The sequence below is a fragment of the Loxodonta africana genome, chromosome 19 (assembly GCF_030014295.1).
Source record: "Loxodonta africana isolate mLoxAfr1 chromosome 19, mLoxAfr1.hap2, whole genome shotgun sequence".
In the NCBI taxonomy this organism is placed as follows: Eukaryota; Metazoa; Chordata; class Mammalia; order Proboscidea; family Elephantidae; genus Loxodonta; species Loxodonta africana.
In genome coordinates, this window is record NC_087360.1 from 6,309,878 (window position 1) to 6,321,526 (window position 11,649).

General features: G+C 47.1%; 1 long non-coding RNA gene across 2 annotated transcripts in view; it reads right to left on the reverse strand.

Moving 5' to 3' along the window:
• LOC111747740 (uncharacterized) overlaps positions 1-10,284 on the reverse strand; it is a 31,017-nt gene extending 20,733 nt beyond the window's left edge. For both annotated transcript variants that reach the window (XR_010318548.1, XR_010318547.1), the window contains exons 1-2: positions 8,495-10,284; positions 65-6,156 (exon numbers count right to left, since the gene is read on the reverse strand). This is a non-coding gene — a long non-coding RNA (uncharacterized LOC111747740). The remainder of the gene's footprint in view (positions 1-64; positions 6,157-8,494) is intronic.
• Positions 10,285-11,649: the final 1,365 nt, after the last annotated feature.

Here is an 11,649-nt window from a genome sequence, read left to right on the forward strand (position 1 = left end):
ATGAACAGAAACAGTGTAGTGTAGAATATGACATATAATTCAAGCCAGATAATAAGATACCAACCACTTGCCATCAGGTTAACTCTGACTCGTGGTGACCCCGTGTGGTCAGAGCAGAACTGTGCTGCACAAGGTTTTCAATAGCTGGTTTTTCGGAAGCAGATTGCCAGGCCTTTCTGAGCACTTCAGGGTGGACTCGAACCTCCAATCTTTTAGTTATCAGCTGAGTGTGTTAACTGCTTGTTCTCCCCAGGGACTCCTGATGGCAAGATGATTTTCCTAATTTACTCCGAGACACCAGTTGGTCTCCCCTCTTGAGGAAAACCCTGCTCTGTAGCTCAGAATTCTCCTTCCCCACCTGTAACTTGAAAAGCAAGGGCAGATTTACAATCTTCCAGGTTACATACCACATCAAGTGCCCGTGGGGAATCCTGGGCCTTGAAGCTGACCTCGCCAGGGATAATTTTTATGATAAAAGCCATGAATTTTAGCACTAGGCACAAGGTACCTCCCGCTAAGTGGATTTAATTCTAGGCAAAACGTAGAACCTAAAACTAGACCAAAGTATCTAAGGCAGTCGGGAGACAAACTTCATGCTGCAGTGTGGGTGGGTGTTTCTGCAAGAGTGGCCCTGAGCCACCTGCATCAGAAGCACTTCGGGGACTTCCGAAACGCAGATTCCTGGGCCTCGCTCCAGGGCAGCAGAATGAGAATCTCTGTGAATGGGAAATCAGCGTTTTTAACAAGCTTCCAGGCAGTACTTAGGCAGAAGAAGGTTTGGGAACCACAGGGTTAGGGCAGCATTTTCAAACTGTGGGTCATGACAAATTAGTGGGTTATGAAATCGATTTAGAAGGTCTGGGTCAGCACTTTTTTTTTTTAAACGGGAAATGGAATGGCATGACACAGAACACAATAGAATGCAACAGAACACATCAGAGTGTATTACAGCTATACAGGTGACCACTGTTTTATGGAACTGGATATTCATTGGCATTCAACATCACAACTATGTTGTCGTCATCGTTGTGTGCTGTCAAGTCTATTCTGACTCAAAGTGACCCCATGGGACAGAGCAGAACTGCCCCATAGGGCTTTGTAGGCTATAAAGTTTATGGGAGCGTATCTCCAGGTCTTTTCTCCCGAGGAGCCACTGGGTGGGTTCAAACCACCAACCTTTTGGTTAGCAGCCGAGTGCTTAGCCATTGCACCACCAGGGCTCCTTCACGGTGTCTAAGAAACCTGTAAATCAAAGGAGGGATGGGGGAGGGGTGCAAGCCTGAAAGACCTCTTATTTAAAACGTCTTTTCTGCAAGCAAAGATCTGTGTTTCATTACATCTTCAAAGTTCTGTTTATGCATTTCAACTCGGCTCTTCTTTGCATGGTGCAGAGCAGATTAGAGTCCTCAGCGCACACCCCTTAGAGGGCTCTGGGGCTAAAAGGAAAATTAACCAACAGTGCGTGCATATTTTTCCTTGCGGTGAAATATCTCTTTGGTTGCCAAGCTGCGCTCCCTTTCTGGGCCACCGCTCTGTGGAAACAGGGCCACGTCAGGCCTCCTGGCTGCCCAGACCTAAAGGGCTAACAATGAGGGGAGGAGTTGGAGCCACCCCAGGAGATCTGACCGGACACTGGGAGGACGGGGCAAACCCACGCGAGCTTTTCAGTCACACGCGTCTTGAAGTTCACAGTATCCCTACCACAGAAGCCACGCGTGGTCACCTACGTTCATACATCTCTCCCCAAATGCACAACACGACTCACGAGAAACAGGGAATTAAGTTCTCTTCCAGGTTGTCTGCTTGGCCCAATGGAATATGCTGATGCAAACCAACAGGGTAACACCACAGGCTTCTCTGAAGGAAGCTAACTCCAAGCGTCAGGCTGGAAAGGAGATAGAGGCCCACAGTCCCACGTACACAGACCCAGAATCCAAAGATGTTCTCGTGACTGATTTGGCAGCAAAACCTGACCTGAACTGACATGAGATTAGTGTGACAATCCTGATGACTTACCGCAGAAGCTAAAGTTTTATTACAGAGTTCTTCTCCAAACTCTGAGGTGGGGGGAGCGGAGTTCTGTAATATATGTATTTTCAAAATTACGAGAAAAATTCCGAATCCCTAAAGGAGCCCTCATGTACTTTGGACATATTACCAGGAGGGACCAGTCCCTGGAGAAGGGCATCATGCATGGTAAAGTAGAGGTTCAGGGAAAGAGAGGAAGACCCTCAATGAGATGGACTGACACAGTGGCTGCAACGATGGGGTCAGACAACAACAATTGTGCGGATGGCGCAGAACTGGGCAGTGTTTTGTTCTGTTGTACACGGGTTCGCCATGAGTTGAAACTGACTCAATGGCACCTAAAAAGACCAACAACAAAGGAGCCCTGGTGGTACAACAGTTAAGCGCTTGGCTGCTAGCTAAAAGGTTGGCAGTTTAAATCCACCTAGCGGCTCCTCAGGAGAAAGACCTGGCAATCTGCTTCCGTAAAGATTAAACCAAAAAAACTTGTTACCATCAAGTCAATTCCAACTCATGATGACCCTACAGGACACAGTGGAGCTGCCCACAGGCTTCTGAAGGCTGTAATCTTTACAGAAGCAGACTGCCACATCTTTCTCCCTCACAGCAGCTGGTGGGTTCAAACTGTCATCCTTTTGGTTAGCACCCAAGTACTCAACCACTGCACCACCAAGATAGCCCTACGGGGAAGTTCTACTCTGTCACATGGGGGGTCCTATAAGTCAAAAATGGACTCAACAGCATGCAACAACAACAAACACACCCGGTTTTGGACAGCACAGAGTTTCGTGACTTTGGTTTTGTACTAGGCTTGCGTTTCTTACTACATCTTTGTTTTCTTTCCTGGTTTTGATCATTGTGCTACGTGTAGGTAAGACTTTAACGTTAGGGGGAGCTGGATGAAGGACATATAGGAACTTTCTGTGCTAATTTTGCAACTTTTCTGTAAATCTAAAATTATTTCAAAATAAAAGATTAAAAAAAGAAGAAGAATTATGCTACCTGAGTTGTGAGGGAGCTAGGGTATCTCTATACCACCTGCCCAAGATCATTGGTTGAGGGCTTCTGGGGGTGGGTGGTGGTCTGCCAGCACTTCCGATTGCTGGGTAAGCAAAGTGGTCCTGCGTGGTTCAGGGGAAAAGCCAGCAGGCAGTAGCAGGTAGAAGCTGAGCAGAACACAGTGAATGTCTAGGTGCGTGGGCGGGATCTTGGTGGCAGCTGAGAACGTTTAAGAGGCCTGGTGATTCCATTTCATCCTTTCCTTCCCTGCTGACGCTGCCTTTCCCAAAGCATTTCCATATAACCCAAATATATTCAACAACGGCCCCCTCCATTGCTGGGAGGGCATGGTGATCCAATTCCCGCCTAGAAGACTCATTCTTTGTCACTTTGGAATGTCCGCTTCCAGAAGGCAGGGACTGGAGCCTTCCTGGTCTCTTACTACAAAACGCAACATGAAGTTCAGCAGAGGATGACTGTTGGAGTCCACTGTCGCACCTACTGGGTCAATCCATCTTATTGACAGTTTCCCTTTTTTCGTTGGCCTTCTATTTTACCAGGTAATGTACCCAAACATACCAATGATCATGAAGATGGTGCGGGACCAGGCAACGTTTGGTTCTGTTATACAAAAGGTCACCTGAATTAGAGCCCACTTGACGGCAACTAACAAGATAATGACCGGTGAATTTAAAACACCAACAAAAACCACAAAACCTTCCATGTGTCAGCGATCCCGTATAAAGTACATAAAACCGACCTACATTCAGATGTAATGATCTGTGGCAAGGAGTCGGTCTGTCTTCTCATCTTTCCTTCTACGTCAAACCAGTGAATGCCTCACGTCATTCCAGCACCCACAGACAGTATCCACACGGTCCCATCAGCTGATGTCATCTATAGGCGCCCGGCTCCCAACCTTGTAGTCTGTTCTTAGGAAAAGGCACCTCTTTCGTGGCTCCAAGGGTACATTTATTTTGGAAAAGTGGAGCAGGCAGTTCCTCACACACACTCTCAAGCTCTGTTTTAAATTATTGCTTCAGTTCTCCCTGCCAAACCTGTCATATATAAAGGGACTCACAGCTAAGTGTGTAAATAATTTTTAAAATTCCGCTGGTAGTGATTTGGAAATCAGAGGGTTTTTCTTTTCTTTTCTTCTTTTTTTTCCTCCCTGCTAGGATTACTAAGGAATTTAACATTGTTTTAATTTGCAACACACGTCCAGTCTATTAAAACCTCTTGTGTCCCGTATATAAGACTTGCACTTTATATCATCACAAAGCTTTAGGGTATTAAGAAATTTATTTAATTAAACAAGCAAATTCTTCAGCCCTTGGGCCCCACCCTGTGATTTTTTTCTTTTTGTCAAAGAATGTGGAGACACGGGAGAGACCCCATGGACCTAGAAACACAAGGCATCACTCATAGTGATATACTGATGACCAAAGACCTGGAGTCCCACAGGTTTAGGCAAATTTCAGTCTTTAATAGCTTTATGTTATTATAATAGGGTCTGCTGACCAAATACACATCCCTTGTTTTTGCTGCCCAGCACCTATTCATTTTCTCCTGGTGGCACAACAGTTAAACGCTCAGCTACTCACGGAACAGCTAGTGGTTTGAACCATCCCAGCAGCTCCACCGGGGAGAAAGACCAGGCGATCTGCTCCCATAAACATTACAGCCAAGAAAACCCTATGGGGCAGTTCTACTCTGTCACATGGGATCGCTGTGAGGCAGAATTGACTCAGGACGCCCAATGACAACAGCAACAGTATCCCAGATTCCCTCTGGGATCAAAAGTGAGCATGTGACTCAGTAGGAGCCAATGAGAAGGAATAGGATGTGATGGCATGCTGGGAAAGCTCTCTCTCTTCTCTTTAAAGCACTATAGCTAGTGCCGCCATCTTGTGACCACTAGGGCCGAGAGTCCAAGGATGAACTTGACATGGAGAAGATGGAGCCAAGAACTAGAGAGAGCAAAGGAGACACAGGGGAAGCTGAAAACCACATCCTGGTGACATAGTTTGGGCTCCTACATCCATCTGCATTGGAAGCCTATAATTTCATTCCAACAAAGCAATGAATTGTTTTTGGTGCTTAACTCAGTCGAAGGAGACCTGGTGGCACAGTGGTTAAGTGTGGGGTCGGTAACTCAAAGGTCTGCTGTTTGAACTCAACAGCCACTCCACAGGAGAAAGATGTGGCAGTTGGTTTCCGTAAATATTACAGCCTTGGAAACCCTATGGAAACTCTGGTGGTGTAGTGGTTAAGTGCTATGGCTGCTGACCAAAAGGTCAGCAGTTTGAATCTACCAGGCGCTCCTTGGAAACTCTATGGGGCAGTTCTACTCCGTCCTATAGGGTCGCTATGAGTCGGAATTGACTCGACGGCAGCGGGTTTGGTTTTTGGTTTGGTGGAAACCCTATGGGGCAGTTTTGTTCAGTCCTGTAGGGTTGCTATGAGTTGAAATTGACTCAACAGCAACAGATTTGGTTTGGTTTAACCCAGTTGGGTATTCTATCACTTGCAACCAAAAGAGACAACCCAGTTGGGATATTAACAGAGCACACTACAAATAAATTTATTATTAATTGCAGAACTATAGTAAGTTTTGTTGGCGAAGAGTATTGAACGTACCGTGGACTGCCAGAAGAACAAACACATCAGTCTTAGAAACAATTCAACCAGAATGTTCCTTAGCAGCAATGATGGCAAAACATCCTCTTGCTTACTTTGGACATGTCATCAGGAAGACCAATCGCTAGACAAGGACATCATGTTTGGTAAAGTAGAGGCTCAGCGAAAACAAGGGAAACTCTCAAGGAGGTGGATTGACACAGTGGCCACCACAATGGACTCAATCATACCAATGATCGTGAAGACGGCGCAGGACTGGACAGTGTTTCGTTCTGTCATCCATGAGGTTACCATGAGTCAGAGCCACCTCCACGGCACTAACAACACGGTAGGTTTAAAAGTCACTCCTTCAGTGCTGTTCTGTCACTTCCTCTGCTTCTCCCATCAATGGCAGATTCAGCTAAAGGACTGTGAAAATTATCTTTTCAGCCCCGGGGTCTTATTCGAGTGACTTTCAACAAGTTGCTCTCTGTCTCTGGAACACAATTTCTAAATGAAGGAAAAGGATACAACAGGCTTTAAAATCCCACCTCCAGAATCTGTGACTTTAGTAGCTCTGAAGAGAGATCGCAGACCCCAGGACGTCCCCTGCCCCACTCGCTCAGACACATCGTCTCTTCCCCAGAGTGTACCCTTCTCTCACAGAGCCCAACACCACAGCACTCCAAGCCCGAGTCTCCTGGGACGCCACTGGGGAAAGTTAAAGAAAATGCTCAAGTTAAAAAAAAAAAAAATTCTCCTTGTTGAGCAAGAAAATACTAGTAGCAGTAGAAGTACTTCGTATTTAACATCTGGGTGATAGTATCTTTCTAAGGACTTCCTGGTTTTCATACTTCTGGCCTTGTCTGGAGATCCCACGACCCTAATACCGAATAACTGCTCCGTTTAAAAATATGTGTTCTGGGTATCACGATTGCCACAGACGTCAATAAGGACTTTTGAAAAACCCAATTCCGTTTCTGATTTAAAATGTTTTTTAAATGAGGACAGTGGGAACAGAAGCATACTTTGTCAGCCTAACACAAAGACATTGCACATACGTGTACTGCATGTGTACGTACAGGTATCATATCTCACAATCCCTGGAAGTAGGCTTGGGGTCCTTTGGCAGTGAATTCAGGGTCCCAGGCACAGGAGCTGTCTGGAGCCGGAGCCAGGATGAGGGTGGAATGAGAGAGGTACCCCGGATGCTACATTTAAGGAGGCGCTTGCTCTCAGGTGCCACCCCTGTACTGGCACCACCCCCCGAGAACGAGAGCCTCCTTATTTTTTGCTCCCTGAGCATCTGATACTGGCCACTGCCTGCTGGAAGCCTTCATGGGCTCAGGCGGACACATCCCTTCACCCCGTGGACTCCTCGTCCTGTGGGCAGGGGCGCAGCTGAAGACACCCTAAAGCTCAGCCCCAGTGCAGGCCACCCTTGGCCAAGTTTAAGGGCACCCTTGTCTTCACCATCCCAGGGCCCTCATTAAACAGTGTTGGGAGTCCGCAGCCCTAAAGTACGTATGTCAATCCTCGCCCCCACAGTATCCCAAAAATACCCTTTCTGAGGGCCCTATCTTTAGTTCCCTGGGCGGAAGCAGCCCCCCTCGCCTCTGCTCTCCAAAACAGAGTTCTTTTCAGATTGGGCATGCAGGCACAGCGGTTTCCTGCTAGTTGGAAAAACAGACTCTCAGCTGCTTCTATCACAGCTGACATCAAAGGCATGGGAATGAATTGATTTTTCCTGTAGTTCATTAATAATCCCAGTGAAGCACTCTCCTCTCTTCCGTCCTGTCCTATTTTCAGGTCTCGGTTTCTCTAGACGCCTCTGCTCACTCACCCCAAAGACACTTGGGAGGTCTGGGAAGGCGTGAATGGAGGAGTCACCCCTTTGGGCTGTCGTGACTTGAGGTTTGCAGGAAGCAGGGGTGGGGATGGTGGGTGATGTCTGCTCTGGAGTTGCTCCCATCTTGATGCAAAGAATAGGCAAGCCCTGGGTTTGTCAAAGTCTATCCTTCCCAGGAGCTGAAGGTATACTCCTGTGTACGTTAACCTCGCTGACCTGCACGACTTAGCATTAATGGCATTAAGTACATTTACTGTGTTGTGCAACCATCTCCACTGTCTAGTTCCAGAACATTCTCATCACCCCGAAAGGAAACCCCATACCCACTAAGCAGTCACTGTCCATTCCCTCTCCCCAATCCCTGGCAACCACTAATCTGCTTTCTTGGAGATAAGCTGTTTTGTTTTGATCACGGTGAAACATATATAACAAAACAATTGCCAGTTCAACCATTTTTACATGTACAATTCAATGACATTAATTAAGCTCGCCATGTTGAGCAACCACCACCCCACCTAGTTCTAGAACATTCTCACCACCCAGGAAGGACACTGCGTAGCCATTGAACAGTCCCCCTCCATTCTCCCCCTGTCCCCCAGACCTTGGAAACCACTAATCTGCTTTCTGCAGATAAGGCATTTTAACCCCTATTTTATAGACGCTAAGAGTGTGGGCAGCCAGTCTGTGACCAGACCGCAAATCTTGCACCCCTGGGTCTGGGTTCTGGCAGGTGCTGTGCATCAGCGGGGAAGGACCCGGGGCTTGAGGACACAGAACGGAGACCCACACCTGCCTCTGGCCCTTTTTAATAGGCTGTCTCGGGGAAGGCACAAATTGAGTTGAAGGGGTGATTTTTCCAAGTTAAATATCAAAGTCACTTTCAAGGGACTTAAAAAAAAAGAGCCCTGTGATGATATGGGGCTGGGGGTGGGGAGGCGGGTGAAGCTGGGGCATTCAAGGGTCATGTTGGGCTGATGGGAGGAGGTAGAAGAGACATACCCAGGCACAGAACAGTCCGGACCTCTGTGTCGGTGTTTTGAAAGGAGCAGACAGTTGTTTGCACTGGAATCCAGAGAGGACCGAGACGTTCAATTTTCCTACAACGGAGGGAGGAAATCGGCACTTTCAGCTCTGGTTCATTCATTTCAGTTCAGAGTCCTTCACCACTTAGGAAACTCCAGTGGCCTCTTCTGGCTGGATTTTTTGTTTGTGTTCCCTCCAAGTCCCCGGGCATTCAACTCCAGCTCTTTCTCTTTTTTTCCCTTCAGGCTCCAAACTGTTGCAAAATCACCTCCTGTTTGGAATTCACTATGTCTCCACCTTTCAATAGTCTTCCATCATGTACCAGGCTTCTAGCCATGTGTTTGAAGTTCCTTTGTCACAATATGCTGACTTGAGGACTGTAACTTCTTCCTGAGATGTCCAGGGCCTGGGGGCTGTATCCAGATTTGTCCCTTGGTGATGCAGGAATCCAAAGTCACTTAAGTAAAGGGTGCTATGTCTTAGGGAGGAACAGGAAAGATGACTGCCCTGTGATGAGTTATTATGTTTGTCTCTTACCCATATATGCTCCAACCCCGAGCCCATTCTCCATCAAACTCCAAACACCTACACTGATGAAACCCCCAGTCCTGGCCCCACAGACCTGCCAACCACTGGTCTTCATGGACCCCAGCCACCACCCACACGGAGTGCCTCAATGAGGAGACATTTGTTCAGATGAAAACTGCATGGTGGGTGTGTGTGAGGCCTAGGCTGGTGTAACAAAGTCCCACAAGCTGGTGGTGGCTTATAAGAACAGAAATTTATTGTCTCACAGTTCTGGAGGTCCGAAGTCTAAATCCACACATCAGCTGGGCCATGCTCCCTCTTACATCTCTAGGGGAAGATCCCTTCTTGCCTCGCCTAGCCTCTGGTAGCCCCAGGTGACCCTTGGCTTATAGCGGCATCTTCACATGACTGTCCTTTCTCTGTCTGTGTCTCTTCTCCTCTTTCATAAGGACACCACTCAGAAGGGATTAGGACCCACCCCACCCTGGTAAAACCAAACCTGTTGCTGTTCAGTTGGTTCCGGCTCAGAGTGACCCTACAGGACAAAGTACGACTGCCCCATAGAGTTTCCAAGGAGCAGCTGGTGGATTCGAACTGCCAGCTCTTAACCACTCTGCCCCACTGATAACATCTGCAAAGACCCTGTTTCCAAACAAGGTCATGTTCACAGCCCCCAGGGATTAGGACTTCAGCATATTTGGGGGACACAATTCAATCCATAGCAGTGGGAAAGAAGTATTTCTTTTCACGTCAAACATTTTCTTATTAACAATATAAAACAGGAAAAGTCTTTCTGGAGGGAGGGAAAGGTGAGGGAGAACCCGAGACCTATACTGCCAACATTTGCCATTTCCTGCAAAAAATCCTCAGATCCTTAATACCAAAAAAACCCAAACCCATCCATTGAGTCAATTCTGACTTACAGCGACCATACAGGACAGAGTAGAACTGCCCCACAGGGTTTCCACGGAGCAGCTGGAGGATCTGAACTGCCGACCTTTTGGTTACCTGCCAAACACATAAAACCATTACACTACCAAGGTATCATTCTAAATATTTGTCAAAATTCATTCTTGTCAACACCAAGCAGTCCCTGACAGCTGCTCACCAGGAACACAGGCCTGGTCTAGTCTTTGGACACTTCCTTTAAAATATTTTCAGTGTTTTGTTTAAATGTCAAAAGGCCATGGGTTTTCTAGTCTGGAAAGTGACAGTTATTTCAGAAGATTCATTTCACCTCATCCTCCAAGCCTCGATGTCTCCCACCAGCTATGAGGCAAAGTGCCTTTGTAGTCACTGAAGTGATGACACGTTGTAGGTCCTTGATGCATTTGTTGATGGGACTTAACCTGTGTTCATTGACTCACCTGTAAAAATGGGCACAACGACATTTGCCCTGCCACTCCATAACAGGGCTTCAAACCAGTTCGAACTGGTTCAATCATGGTTGATGAAGTGAAATCAGAATAGACTTGAATTTTTAAAATTTGGGTGAAGGGGGGTGATAAGCGGAACGAGAAAAATTATGGTTTGAAGCCCTGGAATGGGAGATTCGGAAGAGGTGTAGTGAGCCCTTTCAGAAGCCTGATGTGGGAGACTGGATTATTGCCAGGACCGTGGAGAGCAACACACATTCAGAGTGGTACTATCAGCCACCATCTTTGAACCAGGCACCACTGTTTCCGACTCTGCTGGCCAAGAGATTTGGTTGCTATGCAACGTGCACGCTGCACTTGTTTTCTAAGAAGGAGATTTAGTTTCTAGTAGGGCTTCAGCCCATAACTTTCCCCATTCTGCTTATTTGTTTTGCTTCACCCACATTTTAAAAATTTGGGTCTGTTTGGGTTTCGTTTCATGGGCCATGACTGAAACAGGCAGAACTGGTTCAAAGTGCTGATCCAGAACCACATGGGGGCTTCAAGGAGGCCATTTCCATGACTTTCTATAGACTACTAACCTTAATGAGACACCTTTTTGTCACTAGCTCAGTCACAGTGTGTTCCAGTTAGCTATTGCTGTGTAATAAACAAGTCCAAAACACAGTGGCTTAAACTGAGAACAATTCCATGGGTCAGGAACTCAGGCAGAGCTTGGCTGGATGATTCTTCTGTTCTACATCGTGTTGACACAGGTCACTCAGTGGTTTCACTCACAGGTCTGGCACCTTGGCGGGGATGGCGGGGAGGCTGGCCTTCGCTTGGTGGTCAACCAAAGGACCACATGTGGTCCCCCCAGCATGGCTGGCTCAAGGTAGTTAGATTTCTTACATAGCAGCTTAGGGATCTCAGCATAAGTGTTCCAGCGAATAGAGTAGACGCTTCATGGCCTTTTACGACCGAGCCCTGGAAGTCATATGGAGTCACTTCCACCATAGTCTACTGGTCAAAGCAGTCACGAGGTCACCCGGTTTCAACGGAAGAGTGCACAGACCCCATCTCTCAATGGGAGGAGGGTCAAAGAAGTTGTGCCTATGTTCTTAAACTGTCCCCATCTTCTTTTGCCCCTAGTGGGTGGGAAGCTCCACGAACTGACAGCTGGTATCTCTAGAGGAGGAGGGAATATTTACCTGGTAAACTATGCTCCAGTCTAATTTTTTTTTTCAC